At 47.0% G+C, this 22,145-nt stretch overlaps 1 long non-coding RNA gene across 6 annotated transcripts in view; it reads right to left on the reverse strand.

Moving 5' to 3' along the window:
* The window catches only part of LOC128909681 (uncharacterized), a 104,756-nt gene that overhangs the window by 38,368 nt on the left and 44,243 nt on the right, over positions 1 to 22,145 (reverse strand). Inside the window, exons 2-4 of one of the 6 annotated variants that reach the window (XR_008466453.1) lie at positions 18,355 to 18,425; positions 15,030 to 16,222; positions 5,990 to 14,889 (exon numbers count right to left, since the gene is read on the reverse strand). The exons of 4 other annotated variants lie outside the window; for them this stretch is intronic. This is a non-coding gene — a long non-coding RNA (uncharacterized LOC128909681). Of the gene's footprint in view, positions 1 to 5,989; positions 14,890 to 15,029; positions 16,223 to 18,354; positions 18,426 to 22,145 lie in introns of those variants that run through there. One more of the 6 variants, XR_008466454.1, reaches the window with a different exon arrangement.

Here is a 22,145-nt window from a genome sequence, read left to right on the forward strand (position 1 = left end):
AAAGTCTGAGTTAAACCTCGCTATAGCTAGAGATCACTGCAGTGGTGAGGAGTATCGGCACAGCCCCAGCTGGATTTGCACTGCAGTGCGGGGTGACAGAAGGGTCTTGCAGGACGATGCCAGCATCCCTCCCGCTGCTCCCCCAGGGCTTCTCGGCCCTTTCTGCTGACCGTAGCAAGCTGTTGTGTGGTCTGTGCAGGGAGGTTGCAGTCTGCCAACACTTTGCTCTTTTCAGCTGGTTTAATTATTCTCTCATAATAACTCTTCCCCTTTTTCTATGAAGAACAGATGATCAACACGGATTGCATGGTGTTTCAAAAGCTGCTGTGTATATTGAGGGAAGCACTTTCCAGCCACCTTCCCCCTCCTCCCCCTAGATCCATGTGGGCTGAGCTCGCTCGACTGACTCCAGAGTCCTAACTTCAACAATGACAGTGTTGCCAATACTGATATTAAACTAAATGCTTTCCATGTTGGGGCACAAGTAACAATAGTCAATATTTTGGTGAGGCAGAATTACAGGCAGCAGTTGCAACAGCTGCCTTCAGTTTTGGCTCTAACACCCTGATCCCCAGTGAGGTACAACACACCATTTGATGAATTCCACACTCTGTTCTTCAGTTACAGTTTATTAAAAGATGGATTAAAACATTGGCACAACAGCGGCCACAGGAATGCTTTTCCAGCAACATCATCCCAGAAGGCTTTGGAGACACAGAATTGTGTCTATATTGGGACACCATTCATACACGGTTTGAACTGGTGTTCAGAAAGCCAACGCTCACTGTTAAAAGAGTATTTTGTTACAAAAAAAAGATTAAATCTATGTCCTCTGTAAGCTCAATATTGACATACGTCATTACAGATATGGTAAAGTCTGGCAAGCACTTTTGAGCTTTGAAATCAAAGTATAGAGACCAGCAAGACTTGGAAAAACATTGACTGCAAACAACTGGTAGACATCACATGTAAGCAGCAAGATCTGCTCTGAGTTCAACAAGTTACTCTTCCCACTGCGCTATCTGGATGCAGAATTTAATGCAAGTTGTGCAGGAGCTGAGTGGCCCTTACAGCAGACACACTTCATCTGTCCCACAATGTATGAATCCTGTATCCCATTTTATGAACCCCCAGGTCATGGCTTTTAAAGAAAAAGTGAGACTCTGTGACTGTGATCCAGGCTTTAACATCATGGAAAAATCATTATGAGTAATTGAGTTAGTTCCACAAGTTATAATTCAGGAGGAGACAGGGAAATGGTGGGAGCTGAAGTCAACACAAGCCAAGAGGCAGCAACAAACTCCTGTTTGAGCTGAACCTCTCCTTGTTCACTCTCTCACTTTTCCTGCTGAGCATGCAAAATTGTTCAGATCTTAGCCAAACCATTTGGTGTGAATAAAGACACAGGGCAGAGACTGAGGCTTCGGAGCTGTGGATTTGATCTTTGCTGCACTGGGGAAGCCCAAGTTCAGCTGTCTACTTGCATGAAAGAGGTGAGGACACTCACCAGTTCCGCTCAGCCCAATACTTCCCTGCAGCTGAGATGCTCCATCCTTTGGAGCACTCCAACAGAGGGATGGGAGATGCATTCCTCCATACAGCATTAGCTATCATGGGCTCCTTATCACTCTTTCCTTTTATATGGGAGCTGCACATCTCCGGTGCTGTAAACTGTTCAGCTAGGGTCAAAGACTCAAGGGTTAAACACTAATCCAAGCATATGCCAGATTTCAAATTAACTAGCCAGTGTGAAAAGGAACTTGAACTCCTACATGCGTTTAAAATATTCCCTGTGCAGCTTAACCACCAACGCTGCTGGAGGACTGCACGGAGACGCTGCAATGTGCCGGTCGTTGTGCTGTGGCCAGATCTCCTGGAGAACATTTGCTGTTTCTTTTTTCCTTGGTACAGCTCCCAGTTTCACCCTGAGAAAAAGTGCCTGAAAAGAACATTTCATGGAATTACACTGAGATGTGTTGAAGCTGTGGGGCTGCTGCTTGCTGACAGGCAGAAGGCATGCACTGTGGTCAGTGGCAGGAGCTGTGGGCACTAACGAGGTGCAAGTGGCAACGAGAGCATTCACAAAACACTTTGCGTGCTGTGGGGATGGGAAGGGAAAGGGCACCCCTGGCAGATTTATTTCAGATGTTCCATCTCAGGACTCACTACTTCATCCATGAACTCCCCCAGGGAAGCCTTCACCAAGCCACCCCCTCCACTATGAAGCAAGGAGTTAAGGCATCACCCTGGCACCTCTTGCACTCCCCACTCATACTTTCCATTTTCATCACTAACATATACAGATATGTGCTAACACCCTGTCGTTTGGGGAGCTGGCCTGGATTTTCCAAAGTCTGTCCTCACACCAGAGCGCATCAGAAACCACTGGCAGATGTGCAGATGAGTGGGAGGGAAGTGGAAACTATTTTGCATTTCATCTGCCTTTGTCCTTTTGCATTTGCTGTAAGGATATGCAAGGTGGGTTCAGTCCCACTGAGATACTTCTTCTTAAAGTGAGATTAAAAAACATTCACACATAGTTCCACGTAGGCTCCCAACCACGTAGGGATTCCAACCTAACAAAACAGCCCTGCTCCTGCATTTCTTTGCAAATGAGCTTGCACGCAAGGGATCTTTATTCTGAAGCTGTGCATGTTGTGTCCCAAAGCTGGATTGACAAAAGGATGCTATCTTCAGAAGTGTGTAAATATTTTCTCCAAATGGGTATCACGGGAGTCCTTTCTGCATTCTCTTCCCCAACTAGACAGATGTGCATACAGCTGCTTTAATAGCTCAGTACCAACCTTCACAAAAGGCAGATTGCTAAGCGCTGCTGTCGAATGCTGAAGACAAGCCAGCTTGAATACAACCAAGAGATAAATGAAGGTAACAGCACTAACAACTTCCAGAAGACTGATCCGATCCTAAACCTCGCATGGTATCTATCTCTGCTCTGATAACCCTGCTCCTGCCAACGGGCCAGTCCACTGGCAGGCTCAGTCTGCTGAAATCAAAGTCTGCTGAAGCCCAAGCCCCTTCCCTGGGAGCAGCGTGAGGGTACAGATATCCCTCCCACCTGAAAGAACTCCTCTTTCCTACAGATGCACCCAGCCTAGGCTCCCAGATGTGTCTATCATATGGGCTTCCTGCGATGAGAACAAGGGCTTTTCATTACTGTATGAGGAGAGAAATAATTTGCTTTGCTTGCAGCTTCAGCCAAACTGGGCCACACATGCAGAAGTTTGGGGTTTATATTAGCATAACTCCACTTTTGCCAGACCATAACAGATGTCCCCCATGTCTATGGTAGGTTGAGTTCAAGTCGAGCCCCAAAATAGCACAGATCTCTAGCATTCAGAAGACAAAAGTTAAATCTTCCAGTCCGTTTACCATATGTTCTATTTTGGTGTGTAGCATCCTGCAGCAGAAGGAAAAAAAATCTTATATGCTGACATAGGTATTCATTATAAACATTTCAAGTCTGCCAGTCAACCCCCTTTCATCTGACCACTTAAGGGAGCCTTCATCCACACAGAGGACCTCACCCAGAGCTTGACATGAGTGTGTGACCTTTTGTGACAGAACACCTGCAAGTGTCCACACCTTAATGCAACCTCTTAGAAACCAGAGTATTTGCTGTTTAAAGGTGGAACCACTGAGAACTACTGCAGGCTTTCCAAAGAGGGGGAAGCTCAAGGAAAGAGCAGTTCCAACCCACAATACAGAAGGGAGTATTTTGTCCTGAAGGCAGGCTACATTTTCTATTGCACTGTCTACATGTCCCTCACGTAGAATCATAGAATCATAGAATGTGTTGGGTTGGAAGGGACCTTTAAAGGTCATCTAGTCCAACTCCCCTGCAGTCAGCAGGGACATCTTTAACTAGATTAGATTGCTCAGAGCCTCATCAAGACTGGCCTTGAACGTCTCCAGGGATGGGGCTTCCACCACCTCTCTGGGCAACCTGTTCCAGTGTCTCACCACCCTCATTGTAAAGAACTTCTTCCTAATGTCTCATCTAAACCTGCCTTGCTCTAGTTTAAAGCCATTGCCCCTCATCCTTTCACTACATGCTCTTGCAAACAGCCCCTCCCCAGCTTTCTTGTAGGCCCCCCTCAGGTACTGGAAGGCCACTATAAATTCTCCCTGGAGCCTTCTCTTCTCCAGGCTGAACAGACCCAGCTCTCTCAGCCTGTCTTCGTAGGAGAGGTGCTCCAGCCCTTTGATCATCTTCGTGGCCCTCCTCTGGACCCACTCCAACAGGTCCATGTCCTTCTTGTGCTGAGGTTTCCAGAGCTGGACACAGTACTCCAGGTGGGGTCTCACGAGAGCAGAGTAGAGGGGCAGAATCACCCCTCTAGAGCTGCTGGCCACACTTCTTTTGATGCAGCCCAGGATGCCATTGGCCTTCTGGGCTGCAAGTGCACATTGTTGTCTCATGTCCAGCTTTTCATCCACCAGTACCCCCAAGTCCTTTTCCGCAGGGCTGCTCTCTATCACATCATCCCCCAGCCTGTATTGATAACGAGGATTGCAAGGTCATGGGGAACAGGAGAGGTGCCTGAGGACTGGAGGAAGGCTGACATCACTCCAATCTTCAAAAAAGGCAAGAAGGAGGACCCAGGGAACTACAGGCCGGTTAGTCTTACCTCTGTCCCTGGGAAGGTAATGGAGCAACTCGTTCTGGATGTCGTCTCCAAACACATAGAGGAACAGGAAGTTATTGGAAGTGGTCAGCATGGATTTACCAAGGGCAAATCATGCCTGACCAATCTGATAGCTTTCTATGATGTTATAACGGGTTGGCTGGATGAGGGGAGAGCCGTAGATGTCATCTACCTTGACCTTAGCAAGGCTTTTGACACTGTCTCCCATAACATCCTCATTAGGAAGCTGAAGAAGTATGGGCTAGATGAGGTGACAGTGAGGTGGATCGAGAGCTGGCTGAGTGACAGAACTCAGAGGGTTGTGATCAGCGGCACAGAGTCCAGTTGGAGGCCTGTAACCAGTGGTGTCCCTCAGGGGTCAATACTTGGACCAATTTTGTTCAATATATTCATTAATGACCTAGATGAGGGGACAGAGTGTATCCTCAGCAAGGATGCTGATGATACCAAGCTGGGAGGGGTGGCTGACACTCCAGAGGGCCGTGCTGCCATCCAGCGTGACCTGGACAGGCTGGAGAGCTGGGCAGAGAAGAACCTAATGAGGTTCAACAAAAGCAAGTGTAGGGTCCTGCACCTGGGAAGGAAGAATGCCAAACACCAGTACATGTTAGGGGCGGACATGCTGGGAAGCAGCTCTGAGGAGAAGGACCTGGGCGTCCTAGTAGACAGCAAATTATCCATGAGCCAGCAGTGTGCCCTTGTCGCCAAGAAGGCCAATGGCATCCTGGGCTGCATAGGGAAGACTGTGGCCAGTAGGTCGAGGGAGGTCATTCTCCCCCTCTACTCTGCACTGGTGAGGCCACAACTGGAGTACTGTGTCCAGTTTTGGGCTCCCCAGTTCAAGAGGGACAGGGAACTACTGGAGCGAGTCCAGCGTAGGGCAACCAAGATGATTATGGGACTGGAGCACCTCCCTTATGAGGAAAGGCTGAAAGAGCTGGGACTCTTTAGCCTGGAGAAGAGAAGGTTGAGGGGGGACCTGATTAATGTTTACAAGTACCTAAAGGGTGGGTTGAAGGAGGATGGAGCCAGGCTCTTTTCAATGGTTCCCAGCGACAGGACAAGGGGCAATGGGCACAAGCTAGAACATAGGAAGTTCCGTTCAAATACACGGAAAAACTTCTTTACAGTGAGGGTGACAGAGCACTGGAACAGGCTGCCCAGGGAGGTTGTGGAGTCCCCTTCTCTGGAGATTTTCAAGACCCGCCTGGATGCAGCCCTGAGGGATGTGCTTTAGGCAATCCTGCTCTATCAGGGGAGTTGGACTAGATGATCTCTAGGGGTCCCTTCCAACTCTGAAGATTCTGTGATTCCGTGATTGTCCCAACCCAAGTGTAGGACCTTGCACGTGGCCTTGTTGAACTTTATGAGGTTTGCTTGGGCCCACCTCTCTAGCTTGTCCAGGTCCCTCTGGATGACATCCCATCCCTCTGGCTTGTCGAATGCACCACTCAGCTTAGTGTTGTTGTCAAACTTGCTGAGGGTGCACTTGATCCCACTGCCTAAATCATCGATGAAGATATGGAACAGCACTGGTCCCAGTACAGACCCGTGAGGGACACCACTTGTCACCCCTCCCTATCTGGACATCGAGCCATTGACCACTACCCTCTGGACGCGACCAGTACTGGAGACCAGAGTATTGTTTTCCAGAGGCAGATGTCCTGCCACAGTGTTCTACTGCCCCTATCCAGTCACGGTGACATTTCTCTAGTTTGAAAGTTTCAGAGGCTTTTTCCTTTTAGTCACCCCTAATTTAATCACATAGGAGGCCTGACCTCTGCAGGAAATTGCTTTCATATCAGAAAGCGCATTGGGGCATCCCAGCCCTTAAAAAGCCAGCTCTTTCCTTGTATCTGCAACTTACGGTGCTGACTGCACTGCAAAGCAACATTGCTGGAAAATGAAACGGTGAAACTCACATCAGGGAAAGGTGAAGTCCCCAGAAACAGAGGCATCCAAAATCAATAGCAGCACACCTGTTTTATGTGCAGTAGGTTTCCTATGGGCAGGCAACAAGTGAACGACAGACATTTTCATTTCTCAGATCTATCCAGTCTATCCAGTCTTAAGCCTCAGCTTCACAAATCACTACACAGCAGTAGAGCAGAGCCCAGAAGCATCCCTTTATCTGGCAGTGATACTGGGAAAGACACATCCCTTTACATTGGCATAAATCTCAGATCATCACAGCTTGTGCTTGCCACACACCAGGGGAGCATGCATAGGCAGCTGCCACAGCTCACCTACGGCTTAGCAAACTACATTTTTTTCTCCATAGGCCTTTCACAGGCACACAGTTTTCAAATGCAGTCAAAATTCAAAAAGGTTGTGCAAACCCAGAGGAAGCAGCCTTGATCCAGCAGAAGCTGTCACGAGTGTCCTGCCTCCGACTCAAACAGCTGCTGCAGACAAAAAGCTTAGAAATTAAAGATTAGCTGGGAAATAAATAATTAAAAAATACTTCACTTAATAAAGAAGCTCCTTCCTCACTTAATAGCTGTTATCTTACCTCCAAAAAGCTTGGTGATTTATGGCTTGTGTATCACAAAGTCAAATAAGTCCTTTCTCTCACATTTTACCATTTCTATTTTAACCACTCTTAGCATTGGCCTCCGTGACAGCGCCTGGCACAATGGACAGATATTGCCTTACGTCTGCAGTGATGCCAAGCTCCCTGAGGCAATGACGGGATCATCGTGCGAGGCCAGGAGAGGTGCACACCACGCAGCAGACACACATCACCTTCAGCAACCTATGGTCCTTCTCCACCAGCCCCTCTCTCCCACCATTCTCCTTACTCCACCACAGCTCTCCCACTTGCTAGCAGCAAGACAACCTCAGTCACCAGCCAGGCTCCCCCACAGCAGCCATTTCCCTTACACTACCAAATTTGACTCTCTCCATCAGCATTTCTGGCCACTCACAGTCACAGATCTCCAATGCTTCCACTAACAAACCCCTCTTTTCAGGAGCAAGGGACACTCATGTGCTTTGCTGCAGACTGCATCCTTCAACTGCAGTCCCCGTGCAGGCAGCCCTGTGCGCTGCCAAGGACTGGGACCAGCACAAAGTCTGCTGACCATATGCTGAACACATCACACGAGACCCAAAACCCACTCGCTCCTCTGAGCCATCTGCCTGTTACGGGAACAGCAACCATCATCCCAGAAGAGCTTCTCCTCATTTAGGGGTGTTGTACCTTGCCCAAAAAGGGTCATTCTCACCAAATAGGAGGTGACAAACAAAATTGGGAAAAAGTGAAGTGTTTTCTCTGGCAAGAGGCGAGCTGTGTAAGTGAGCAGGAGTCCTCCACTGTGCCTGCCCCAGCACACATGGCTGCACTGATTGCAGTCACAACAAAGAGGGAGACAGGCTGTAATGAGTATCCTCCAGTGAGATAAGGTAAACTTATGCCACGGTCTTCCAACTGAATAGCTGCAAATACAATCAGGGCTGGATTTCAGCCAAGGCCGTGTTCAGATGATAATAATTTGCGATTAGAAATGAAGCACAGTTTTGTTTTAAACGGTAGGACTGCATCCCCAGGGCTGTAGGGGATTTTCCATCAGTGGCATTATTTAAACTGGGATTGGATGTCATACCAGATGATAGAAATTATGTTGGATTAGTCGATTACTTTTTGCCTATATAAACCACTACCTCAGATATTAAAGGCTCATGGAAAGGACTCTCTGTGATAAGAGCAGAATCTTATTTAAGAGCACCTTCCTAGTCCACATAACTAACACCAGAAGAGCCTAGATAGCAAGTTGTGTAAGTGATTCATCAACCCTCTGGCTTGCCAAGAGATTTCAGTTGTGGCACACATCCCAGTGCAGTGCTAATGCTGCCATCGTGGCTTTGGGCTCACCTGCGATTTTGACCCAGCCCAGTGGGACTCTGGGTAGTGGCGAAACCCATAGTGGAGAAAGCAGAGAGCTTTGCACACCCGCATCAATAGGCCCTGGCTGCTCCCATGTCTTCTTCATGAGGGATCTTGTGCTACTTGCAGGAGAAAGGAGCACCCACCACTATGGGTAAGGGATGGGTCAGGACTACTAAGAGATCATGGGGATGGACCAGATACTATGTCCCAAAGGTCCAGATTGGGGTTTATAGCAAGGGGAGAAGAGGGAGAGAGGAGCAGGGTAATCCACATAGCCCCCCTAGGTCCAAAGCGCTTGTGTTTGTCTCCACCAAGCTATTAATTTTGGCTTGCAATCACAAGTGAGTCTAATAAAAAAAAAGCAAACAAATAATTACTCATTTGCATCTATAAATCCTACAGTCTCCTCTGGAAACATGCACACAATTAGTTACACGCTAGTCATCGACGTCTTCTGCTGTAGCCACCAATTGCCCCAACCTTGCAAAGCTCGCACAGATATCAGCACCCCTTCACACCGGGGCCAAGTCCTAGCCAGCAGCCCACTGGTTCCCAGGGTGCGCAGAGCCTCCTGCATCGCTGGCATTTCAGGCTGGGACCTGGCCATGCCGGGGACAGTGTTGAGGGTGTTGGAGGTAGAGCACGTCCTCATCTCTCCTTCCTTGGGGCTCAGCAAGGACCAAAGCCAGTGATGCTGGAGGAGGCAGGGGCCCCAGCTTGGCCCTGGTCCCAGCTGAAGACATGATGTAGCAACCACATATCTATCAAGAAGAGGTCAGTCAAGTGCCTCCCACTTAATATTTAAAAGCTGTTTCTCTTTTCAGCCCTGGGTCTCTGGAGTCCTCATGGCTCACAGCATAACAGACCACATTCACATTGTTCAGATGTTCATAAATGTTAAAAATAACCCACCGGGTTTCTCTTCAAACAGGGATGAGATCAAGCCTCTGAACAGCCCACTGCGACTCCATGTCAATTTGCAGTTCTCCTTGGGGGAAAAGGGAATGGCAGGGGGAAGAGGGAAAGCTATTTCGTAATGGAAAAAGTGAGGAAACCACCTGTCCCCCTTGCCGCTTGGTGCATCGCTGCAAGATCTCCTCGCCATCTGAAGAGCTGTGTTGCAGGAACAGGTCCGTAAAAGACTCAAGGAAATTACCATCATTCTGAGCAAGGGTGGCTGGTCACAAGAGGCAGAGGAAGGATTGCTTGTGCCAAAAATATGTGCATGCTGACATGGGGACACACACAGATACACAGATGCAGGATCTGTGCTGCATTAGGCCAAGTGCTTTTGGGCCGGTGTCCTGTTTCTGGTGGGGATAGGGTTAATTCTCCCCAGGCTCCGGCAGGGACACAGGTATCCCATCCCATGTGAGCCATGCCCAGTCTGGAGCTGGGAGCTGCTGGGGAGGGGGCAGGAAGTCAGCGTTTGGAAGCTGGTGGGGTGTCCCGGCTGGGGTCCCAGGTGGGATCGGTGTGCGGTGGTACCTGCTACCGTCATCATCATCGTGTTTGTACATTCCTCTGTTATTGTTGTTGTTGTATTCCTGTTCCCTTTGCTGTTCTGTTAAACTGCCTTTGTCTCAACCCATGAGTTTTGCCTTTTTCTTTGGATTCTTCCCGGGGCGGAGCCAGGGGGAGATGGGGGCGAAGTTTGAGAGAGTGGCCACGTGGTTCTTTGTTGCCATCTGTCACTAAGCCATGACAGCAGGGGACTCCTTGCGATAGGTCGGTAGGTCCCACTGATGGGGTCAAGCAGTTGCTGCTCTGCAGTCCCTTGTGTGATGGAGGGACTGGCTGGGACACTTTTCTGCCACCTCTCATGCTTGCACAGATAGCAGCTGTAGAAGTGGGAGCAGGGCTTTGGCTGATTTCTGTGTGGCAAGTTTACAGGGACAGCTAGAGACGGTCACAACATCACCTCTCTCCTGGCATCTGAAAAGACATGCCATCCTCTTTCCCACCCAAACTATCAGCAGCAAAAGGACCAGATGGGACCTTCCAGCTCAGCACATTTCTATGGGCTAGCAATGAGCTACGGGAGCCCCAACGTACACATGCAGCACCTAGTTTTCCAAGCATCCTCCTGTTTAAGCGCTAGGGACTGTGTGGCTTCAAGGTCAGAGAGGGTCAGATGCATCAAACCCTTTGCAACTGGTTAAAATTTCGTCCTATCTTGCTCTCTCCTAGTCCTGGATCCTAGAGCTCTGACACTGCCTCTGCACCCATTTCCTCTGCCTCAGACCTCACTGAGGTGCGGGTGCCAGGTTCTTCATCTCCTTCCCTTTGTGCTCCATCCTGCACCTCTTCTTGCCTGTTCAGCTGTCACCTCTTTTTTATCTCTCACCTGATCTCCCACTACAATCACTGCCAGAGACCCTGTCCTCAAATTTCTACCCTAGATTCACTCCAGTCCAGCTCCCGCTCTGCAGTCTCCATCTCCAGGGCCGATTCCCTGTCATGACAATTTTCAGGACCAGTTTCCAGCTGCGTCCTCCCAGTCACTTTGAAATAGCCAGCTATGCTCTTCATTTTCAAGTCTTTCCTCCCTTGGCCTCAGGACTCGGTTCTCTCCTTTTTTTTTTTTTTTCCCCCAACTTCTTAGTGATTCCTTATGCTCCAGAGAATTACACTGTAAGCATTGTCAGTTCGCTTCTGAGACTGTCCCTTTCCAAGATGCCTACAGAAAGGCGTGAATAAGGCTAGTCATGTGCTAAGACCTCTGGCCGTTCAATACTTTCTCATTATTTCATTGCAGTCCTCACTCTGTCATCATCTGAGGGCTCTTGTCTTCAGCTGTGATGGGGCTGCTTTATGTCACACAAATATCCTTTCATTTGGAGCAGCCCGTGACGGGGTCTCTTCAGCATGAGAAAAATTGAACATAAATAGCGCACAATCCACCTCACCCTTGTGAACACTCCAGGGACACAATTAATGAATAAGCCCATGCCACATAAAGGTGCATTCAGATCGTGGATATCACAAGCATTTAAAAAAATATTCTGTGTTACCTTAGCACCATAGGCATGACTGGTGGAATTTACTTTCTCGTACTCTTTCCAACAGTGCTGTCCCTGGCCCTCCAAACATCCATCAGCCTGTTACGAAGCTCTTGGTTGCTATTAAAAAGGAAAATTTGGATTCATCAGTGGATTCAGCGGTGCTTTTTATGGATGTGGAACAATGAAAGTTGCTGATAAGAATCAGATACAGAAAAAAAGGTCAAGATACATCAACTGTTCCTCACCCCAGTGATAGCGCATTGGCATTTGTTTCCCCTTCCCTGTGGCCATGTATAGAGGAGGCAGAATAGACCCTCTTTCCTAAAGCAGCTGAAGCACCATGTGCAAGACTTATCAGAGTCAGACTCAGAGCAAGCGCAAATTATTGCACATTGAAAAATATTTAACATTTTATTGTAGGGAGACGGGTGAGCCTCCCATTGCTTGATGGACTATCAAGTACATCCTGCCAGCAGCTGGAGAGCTAATTACAGCCCCACGCCTACCCCACAGGACCTCAATCCTTTTTCCCAGAAATGGGGAGGGGTCCCTGTTCATACCATTCTCCCCATGTAGGAACTGGGCTTGGTTTGTTTTTGTGTTCTACATATACAGAAACAGAGAGCTCAGACCTGGGAGTCCATCTGCAAAAAAAAAATTTGAAATGGTCAATGTGCATAAACTCCACTAAACTTTCGGTAGAAGTTTGTTCTACCTCTTTGTTAGCCTCTTTCCAATTTTGTTTTTAATGGATTTTCTCCCTATTTTAAAAATCATGTTCTCTAGTACAAAGTGAAGGAGAGAGGAACCCCAGTCACACAGGGTTAATGTGCTCAGGAGCACATTACTTATCAGGTGCTGGAGACACAGGCAAGAGGAAGAAGTAGGTTTTAGAGAAAAAAGGTTTGAGATTTGAGGGTGGAGGGGAATTTGTGAACCCTTTTTGAGGGATCTGAAAAAGGTAGCTTAGGAAGCCAGCAAATGATGCGCGTAGGGTTCCTTCAGAGGTCCTCACCTTGACAAAAATGTAGGAGGTTTCTACGGAGTAACTGCTGTCCGTTTTCAGCCCTCACGACCTCTCAGGACCCCTCAAGTGCTGCCTCCTGGCAATATGCCATGTCATAAGCTCACACATCCCAGATCATAAACTCTCCACTGTGAAGTTTCACCACTCTGCCATACAAACACCTTGGCAGCAGGCTACAGTGTGCAGGGACCCACATATATCAGCATTGCAGATGAAAGAAAATGTGCTGCCCAGATATGAAAGTATCCTAATTCCTGCAGTATGGCTCACTGACTCTGATCCCAGTGACTCAGCGCAAGGGATTTGACTGTCAAACAGGGCAGATCCTATCACCCTGAAGGGCAACCAGAGGCAGAGGTAGTAACGGGGTTTGCAGTATGGCTGAAAAAATTCAGCCGCCTTCTCCCTGAGAATGAGCCAAGGGCTCTGCTCCCCTTCTTAGATACCATTTGTGGATGGTAATCGGAGACCACGTTTCTTCCCACTGAGTCCCGCTCCAGGGAGGTGGAGGCGGTGGCTCCAGGGAGAGGCCATAACACTGCTGCAGACCAGTGAGTCCAACACAGTCATTGCCTCTTCATCACCACCACCACCAAAGAGCTCACCATGCAACCTGCAGAGCAGAATGGGTCTTTCGAGGGGAGAGGGGATCTTCTCTGAGCCCTAGTGTGCATGGAACAAGTGATCCCACCTCCCAGTAAGGTCCCAACATTGCTGTTTTCTTTGTTGCGCTCAGTGCAAAGACTAGAGCTCCTGGGATTTCAGGTGGGGATCAGCAAAGTGCTGTTTAGTATAACCACTCTTCAATACCATCTCCCTGAAATACTGGTGGACTGCATCAGCAAAGTTTTGTTTGTATCGGATGACTGACCCTGAGCCCACCACACAGTAGGGTTTTTAGTGTTCTGCCTCAACAACGTCACATTGAATTTCTGCATCCCTGTTTCTCTAAATGTTGCCCATTGTCAGATGCAGAGAGGCCTCTTTCCTTGTGCGTTATGCACACTTGCAGCCTACAATGGGTGCGATCATAACAGGTTAAAAGCAACCCCAGCCTTGCTTCACCAAGCCTGTGCTTTAGGAATTGGAAATCATTTACTGTTGGCGATAATGACTATTTCACACCAACACCAGAAGCTCAGATAGAAGTTATTGATAAAATATTCTGTTAGCACTATGGGGAGCTTGCTTTGATGGACCAGCTGTGAGAACATTTTGCAAATGTTATACATTGCATGCCTATTAGAAATAGATGCGTTTGCTGAATTTTCAAAAAGCTGGCTTAACAATATGGGTATTACATGGAGAGATGCCAGTGTGACACAATTAGTGCATCGTTGTTTAAGATTTTGAACCCATCAGGTTAAAAGCATAAGCACTGTTCATCCAAGCGTATGAAGGTGATGAAATCCTATTCACATCACCCATTCCAAGAGCCTAATCCAGGATATTGTGGGATCACCTGGAGGCATTTGACTCTTGCATTTCCTCCTGTTCTCACATTGAGCCAAATCCTTTGTGTTTGCCAGGAAAACAGGCTTCAAGAGAACAAGAATCCACCATTTCCTTGGTTGTTCATTCCAGTTGCTAATCACTCTGCTGTGATAAATATGCAGCTTAATTCTGACTTGTGCCTGTCTGCTGTCAGACACAGATCTTTGCTCTGTCCTTCCTGTGAGGTACACAGAGATTTCTCTTCAGGCAGATGCTGCTAGAAGATAACCAGGTCACCACACCATCTCCTTTCTGTGAAGAAAACGGTGAGAGCTCTCTAAGCCTCGTGGTGCAAATCGTCTTCTCCAGTCCTCAAGTCACTTCTGGGTCTCCTTTCTCCAAGGACCAATGGCCTAAGCTGGCTTCACAGGGGAATGGAAAAAGAGATGTGATTTCTGCTCTAGAGCCTGGTCCAGCCCTTCTGTGCTGCAGAGCAATCTCACCATCCCCAAATCCTGGAGCATGACCACAGTGTCTTCAGAAGGTGACAGCCCATCCAGCACGAGTGACCTCTGCTTCTCTCTGAATCTGGAACAAGGTGTTCAAATGCATGCTGCATGAACAGGCCTGGTATATCAAGGAACCCAGGTCACTGTTATTATCTTAGCTACCTCTTGTCTAATCCCACACTTGTTTCTCAAACCAAAAAGATGCTTTGAATGTCACAGACCAGATGGATTAAGGCATCGGGGTTACAGCTTTTAAAATACGTCCAGAAGAGTTTCCCATGCCATACACTTCTTCCTTCTATCTCCCCTTGCCACTGCCATTCATCATCTCTCTTTCTCTCACAGCCTCAGATCTTTCCTGCAGGAAAAGAATAAGAAGTGGTGAAGGGTGAGAAATGCTTGGGAAGCACATCATCCACCCACGTGGTAGATCTGCTGAGATCCAGGTATGTCCCTGCTGCTAGCTATAGGGTCTAAAATTTTAAAGGCAATACATACCTCACAGCCCCTAACTCCAGTAGAAATTGAGTCTGTGTAGCAAGGCAGGAGGTAGCTGATGGCTGGCCAATGGATCCTTTGAATCAGCTCCTGTGGGTATCCATGCCTCCATGATGGATGACCATCCTTCCATGTTTGATGGATATCCTCCTCTCCATCCATCCATGGTGGATGTCCACAACGGATGCAGATGACGTACACACAGTAGCACAGAAAGACCTGGGACACCACGTAGTCACACTCAACCTGGGTGCTGGGAGACAGTGGGCCAGTGCGACCACGGCCAAGCAGCTGCCTGTGGCCACGCTGCTACATCTCTCCTGCCTTGTTCCTCCATGCACACAGGCACGCTCTGTTGGAGGTGCGAGAGAGAGTGCCCTTTCAGCCCTTCTGCTTCAAAGTGGAGGGATGTTTTTCTGCAAGACTGCCATGGCGATTTTTAAACAGGCTTCCCATTCATACGGAGGTCAATTAACATAGGCACCTTCGGTGGTATTTTCAGAAGACCCCAGATACCAGATGTCTTTGAAACGCTGCCTGTAATCACAGAGCTGTGCTCTGTGAATACCTGGACCCACACAGCAGCACTGAATGCCAACTAGCCTCAGGTTTTGACAGACACTCATTTTGCTCTACTCTATACCACCATCCCACAAGAAAGAAGGGCTGGTGTAATTAGGGTTGCCTAATTTGCTGGTTGCTGTATTATCTATATGCAGAAGTTCCTGGCTGTTTTCTTCTCACAGCTATAGCAATGAAAGAGCAACACTGTGCAAGAGAGCGGTGGTGGCTGGAGAGACAAGGAGACACTCTGATGTTAAAACTATTTTTTTCTCACAGCCTAACCCCATTCCTCTGTCCTTTGAAACATCCCTGCTATCAGTGCCAAAGAGAAAGCATCAGAAAAAATAACTGTCACTTGAATCTCCCAGAGAAAAAGGCCAAACCTTCTGTGCCCTCCGTAGAGTTTACATAGTATGGGGGACAAAGAAACCCAAAACATCACTTGATTTGGCAGGTCTGCTCCCAGGAAGGATGTTTGACCTTCTCCAGACAACCACAGCAGTCACCCTGCACTTCCAGAGAAAACCTCCACGGTTCTGGGAAGTTCAGGGAGAGATTCAGAGGAGGCACCAAGCTCTCTCAACCAGGAAGAGGAGGACAAACTGCAAAACTGTTCCCTCCAGAGAAGCCTGTATGGGGAGAAAAGAAAAAAAAATATTTTTCCCACACTGAGACTAACCCCAGCTATGGGCATTTCTGGACAACAGGTTTTTTGGGCAATGCGCTTGGTGGGGCTTTGTCAGGAAAATAAGGAAGAGGAGCTGAAACATTGACACTTCCCTCTCTAAGAAGCCAATCAGAGAGTCCCTAGCACAGACAAAAGCTGTGTTTCCTCTTGCAGTGCTGAGCCCTTGGAAAATATTCCCTATGCAGATTTGGTACCAGCCATCAGGGTGCTGAATGAAAGGGACATTTAGAGCAAGCTCAGACATGGAATAAATGATGCTAATGATAAATCCATCCCCTGACTCTGGATGGACGTGGATGTCCACAGCTAAAATAAACAAATGGTCTAGGCAAGCTGACAGGCTTGTTTAGATTCTGCCTGGGGTAAATCACAGTGCCCTTTGATCCTGTGATGGTTTTGGCGCCTGTGTTGCTGTCTAGCAGCAGGGTACATTTTTCTATCCCAAGGAGCAAGTGGATGCAGCTGCCTATAGCTGATTTGTAGTCGGAAGTGATTCACAGGAAATCAAAGCTTCTCACACAGTAAAAATTGCCGTCTTTTCACCTCCACCATTAGTGCAATGATTAGAGCTCTGGGGACTTTGGTTGCGAAGATCAGCAAAGTGTTTGGTGCTTAGCACAAATCACTTTCTGCCGTGACTCACAAAGGATGCTCACAGCGGGCTGCACCTGTCTGTACATCCTGATGCACAGGCGCTGACAGCATTTGCATTCAGTTCTGTTCCAGGGATATGAAATTCACATTTCTGCGCTCTCTGCAGCAACGCAGAGCGGATCCTGGATTTTTATTTCCTCTATTAATCGTGTCATTGCTTGGGATTTGGGTCTCCTGCACAACTTGCAGCTCAGAATGGGTGTGAGTGCTGTGGGGGGACTGTACCTGGCCATATACCCCCACGAGCTATATCAGGCAAGACTGTCTTTTGTCAAATGTCTGAAGCACGTAGCAAAATGGGGGCTACGTTCAGGAATACAATACCCTACCAAAGTATGCTTATCACTAATAATGGCTCTGGATTATCAGACGTGATTTAGGAGCTGGTTACTGCTTGCAGTTTTTGATAACTACTCACATCAGTTTCAGAAGCCAACAAAGCACTCGTTTATTACTGCAAAAACTTGAGACCCTGCGGGACATCCAGCAAATATCTCTGCACTTCTAAGAGAAGATTTGGCTCCTGTTGCATCCACTCTGAGTGCAAAGCTGAGTCAAATGAGGAGGATTTGACACCAGCATAATCAGAAACATGGTGAAAGGGAAGGATGGGATTAAGACTTGTCTGCTGGCAAGCATATGTCACTTCAATTAATTGTGCAGAAATTTCTATGTTCAAGATAGTGATAAAAAATCAAATAAAAAAAGTGTGAAAACTCAGCTCTGTAGCACATACCTGGCTAGGTAAATACAGAGGGGTGTGTACAGAAACACACAAGTCCATGCTGAATGTTTAGTAATGTTTATTAATAAAAATAAAGGTCCTAGTCTTAGTTAGTGAGCATCAGGACTCCCACTCAAAACATTAGAAAAGCCAGCTATAGCCCCCCGGCTCCTCCTTGCCTCCCCAAAATCAAACTCCCAGGGTGAGTTTTCAGCCAGTCTGACACCTCCATGGGCAGTATTTCTCTCTATTAACCCATGACTTTACACAGCTCATCTCTCCCCGGCATCCCCTATGCACAGCAGCAGAGGGGTAGGTCTACTTTTCTCAAATCTTTCTGGGCTTTTCCCCCTGTTTTGTCCCACAGGCACAGGCTGCCCCTGGGGGTGTAGCTAAAACCTGGGAAAAAGCCCTGTTTTGAGGGGCATTCCTTAAAAATGCCTTCTAAGTAGAGTGCTGAAGCCCTAGACTAGTTTGGGCCCCTAGGAGACACCAAAGGAGGGACTAGGAGGAGCTGTGAGAAAGCAATACTCTCTTATCATGAAGAGAAAGGCAGGGTAGGGAACAAGCGTGTCACTTGCAAATGAACCCTTATGGGAATGGCACCACATGCAGAGGCATCACCCCGATTTATAGGAGCACTTATAACTACATCCCTGGCATGACCTTGATACCACTGAGATGTAGAAACTTACCCAGCTGGTGAAGCCGCCCCACAGATTTAATTTTGCTGTTCAAGCTTAGGCAAAATCCCAGCCAGCATGAGCTAGAGAAAGACCATACCAGTTACAAAACAGCAAACACGGTTCAGTGACACCAGTTGCATGGACAGACCAGGACATCCATCACCATTAGTGCAGACCCCAAAAGGCACCCTGGAGATTTGGTGAAATCCAGTGGTTTCCAAACAGAAGTGGTTTGTTTGGTCTTTTTGCAGAGAAGGACGCACCAGGAAGTACAATGTGCTCCATCTTTCCTCTAAGCACTTAGTAGTTTGCTGTAATCAAAGCAGCAAGTCTCTTTCTCTTTTTTTTTTGCAAACCACTTTCTTTGTAGTGGATATTTGGTCTGGGGAAACTTTTTTGTAATCATTGCAGTAAGTTACATTTATTGGCAGCACTATGAAAGATTCAAAACAACTCAGCAAACCAGGATTATTTCTCCAGCACAATAATGACAGGGATTTGAGAAACCTTGCCCCTATGCTTTGTCTTTCATCAACACAAGACTAAAGGTCTTTTAGCCTGGGATAATTCCAGAAGAGAAAAATTGCAGCAGAAAGCCTTTTTCACGTCTTGCAAGAATTGTCTGTGAAAAGATGTGCTTACCCTTTTCCACTGGGAAGCCTTCCTATTCAAGATGGTTAGCCTTAGGTCTTTTCTCTAGAAAGACTGCTTGGTCTTTTTCTCCCTGATCCTTTCTGCTCTTGCTGACAATATTGTCTTTCAAAACATACAGTAGGTTTATTTGATCTTCCTTTATTTTTAGCTGGAGATTTTATTTCTTTCCTGATTGGGTGGGATGCATTTAATTAACAACAACAAAAAAACCCCATCCTCATTCATCCTCATGATTTTGTAAACAATGCTGTAGTGGTAGGTAGATACAGGCATCCTGTTTTTCCCTCTCCATATGTGATTAGGCCAAAGAAGCAGGAGGATAATGATGTCGTTACGGTAGAAAAATAAAATATGGATTTTTTTTGCTAGACTAACACATTTTCTCCTCTGAAATATATGGTAACGTTGCCAGCATGAGGCTAGGATAGGGACAGGAAATGAACAATCAGCCACTCTTCCAGGGCTCTTCTGGCCTTGTTCTGATCGATAGCTCCGGTTCTCTTTAGCCTCTTCAGCACAGCTCCGAAATTAAAGAGAACAGAACAACTGCAAAACGTAGCCCTGAGACTCCACCCAGTTGTTGCGAACACACACAAATACATGTATTTACTGAGCAACAATTCAAATACTCTAATTGTATTTTATCGCTCTCTTCCACACCATTCCTGAAGCAAACATACAGACAGCACTTAGCCTTTACAGGGAGACCTCTCTAGAACCTTCTCAAGACACAATAGGCAGGATGTCATCTGAGATAAGGTGAACTAAATTTAGGTGTCTATATGTGAGCTAGGTGTCTAAACTCCTGTTATCACATCTTAAATATTAAAAAAACCCCAACCACATGGATTTGTTGTAGACCAACATATATTAAAATATAAGGTAACATTGCCAAGTGAGACAAGAATGAGGACAGCAAATCAGCAATCAGCATCTCCAAACGGTGAAAGAGCATCAAAACAGACATCAAGAATTAAAACCAATTCAAGAGAGCATAACTGGAGACTGTTGAGACAAAAAGATTTTATCTACTGTTTTGAGAGGTTTTAATTCACATTGCAAAAAAACCCCTCCAACATTTGGGATATTGTAAGAGACCTTGTATTCCAGCCATAAATCCTTCTGCTGTACTTAAGAGACACAACTCTTGAAGACGTTAAGTTCTTGGTAAGTAAAGTTCTTAGCAAGCAATCTTTTCCCACTGAGTTGGCTTCTTCAAGTTTCTATTTCTGCTGCTAATGAGGTTCCCACAATCTCCAGGAAGCTGGTCTGAGTTCTAATTAAACGAGACCTGAGGAATTATTCTGCCAAAGTAAGCACTGGATCTGCCCACCCCATTGACTGAGTCATGCAGCCTGGACACATGCAGGCTGGAAATGCAAATCATATATTGACATGGAGAGTTATACTCTCCAGTGAAGGGGATTTCTACAGCTGCAGCATTTATTAAACCTTTGCCATCATCCAAAAACAACACCCATAACTTGAACAGTCCCCAAGGCTAGAGAGTCTTCCAGGACTCTTCTGTCCATGTTCTGATCAGGAGATCTGGGTTCCTCTGCCCTCTTGAACATGGTCCCAGGTGTTAAGAAACAGGACCATGGAAACTACAGCTCTGTGACTTCATACAGTCCTTTACATAAAATACGCATGCACATACATTTACTGGTATTAGAATATCCCCATGGAGCTGCAGTATTTCAGAAACAGCCATGGCATAGACATGAGGACTACAAATGCCAGCTTGGCCTTAGGCTCAACATGTCTCCGTGGACTTTCCAATTCTTTTTAATATTTATTATATGTATTTACTTATTATCTAAACCATTTTAATTGGTCCAAAATGCTTTCACGCACTCCAAATCAAAATGCCAAGCTATCCATTCAATGGAAGTCACAACCATGTCCTCCCCATGACTGTCACTGTAAGAAAACACGCTGATTGAAAAACACAAAACCAGGTTCTGCTCCACTCCCGTAAGAAACAGTTTTTCATAATATTTTATGCCAGGTCCTGATGAGGGCCAGCAGAGAGCTGAGAGTGAAGTAACTCTCCAAGGAGACATGTAGCAGAGATGAGATTACCATCTGCTCATGTCAGGCTGATACAAACCATCCAATCTGTGAGCATTCAGGAATGTGACAATGTCTACAGACTCTAACCAGACAATGAAGGTTTTCCAGCCAGTTCTGTGAGAGAATCCCATAGTCCCCAGCCTCTCCATCCAGACTGAGGAGGAGCAATCTTCACACAGCCTTCACGACATAAAGGAAACAGCCTGTGCATCTATATTAAAGGGAGATGTTTTTACTCAGGCCAACCAAAACAAGTGATGGTGGAAAATACGTTCAGTTTCCTAATTACACCCTTCATGGAGGGAACCACTTGGCCATGCTCATGTTATGTGGCTGGAAACATGTTCATCAGCTGGGGCTGACACAGGGGAGCAAAGGAGAAGGCTCATGTTATCTCTTCTTTCCTCTATACTAAACTCATAAAGTCAGTGCCTGGCCCAGGCCTCTAGCAAAGGTAAGTCAAGGCTGTGGAGGTGGTGACTTCCACACATTTATGGTTGCAGTGTCTCTCCGGCCTGCACACCTGGGCACTGGGACATGGGAGGAGGAAGCATCTGGTGCACACACTGAGGTCTCAACCCCACATGGAAAGAAGCTGATATAAGCACCTAAGAGCAAGGACTCCCTGCCAGGCCTGAGCAGAGATGCTGAGCCACCCCTCATTGTCAGAACAGGCTTCATGTTCAAACAGAGTCTTCATGCCTGTAGATCTGACTTGGTCTTCCTATGCCATTATGTGCAATGGGTAACACAGGACAATACTTCCCAATGAAGACGGGGTGCCAGATGGCCTCTCCTCGTATAGGACTCTGTGAGCTGATTGTAGAGCAGGTCCCGCAGGACCAAACCATTAGGGGCTATATATACCGCAAAAAAAACTGTAGAAATGTTCCTTTCCGCAGCAAAATATTTAAAGGCTTTTTGTTGATAAAGCAGTGTTATCATGGGAGCTGGTGCCTTAGAGGAAATATTTACAGTATATATGGTCAGATAAGCAGGAAGGCATGAGTGAGGAGCTGCTGAACTACATGGCTCACTGCTTGCTCCTCTGGACATCAAAGCAGCTGCAT

Source organism: Rissa tridactyla, chromosome 4, assembly GCF_028500815.1.
Source record: "Rissa tridactyla isolate bRisTri1 chromosome 4, bRisTri1.patW.cur.20221130, whole genome shotgun sequence".
NCBI lineage: Eukaryota > Metazoa > Chordata > Aves > Charadriiformes > Laridae > Rissa > Rissa tridactyla.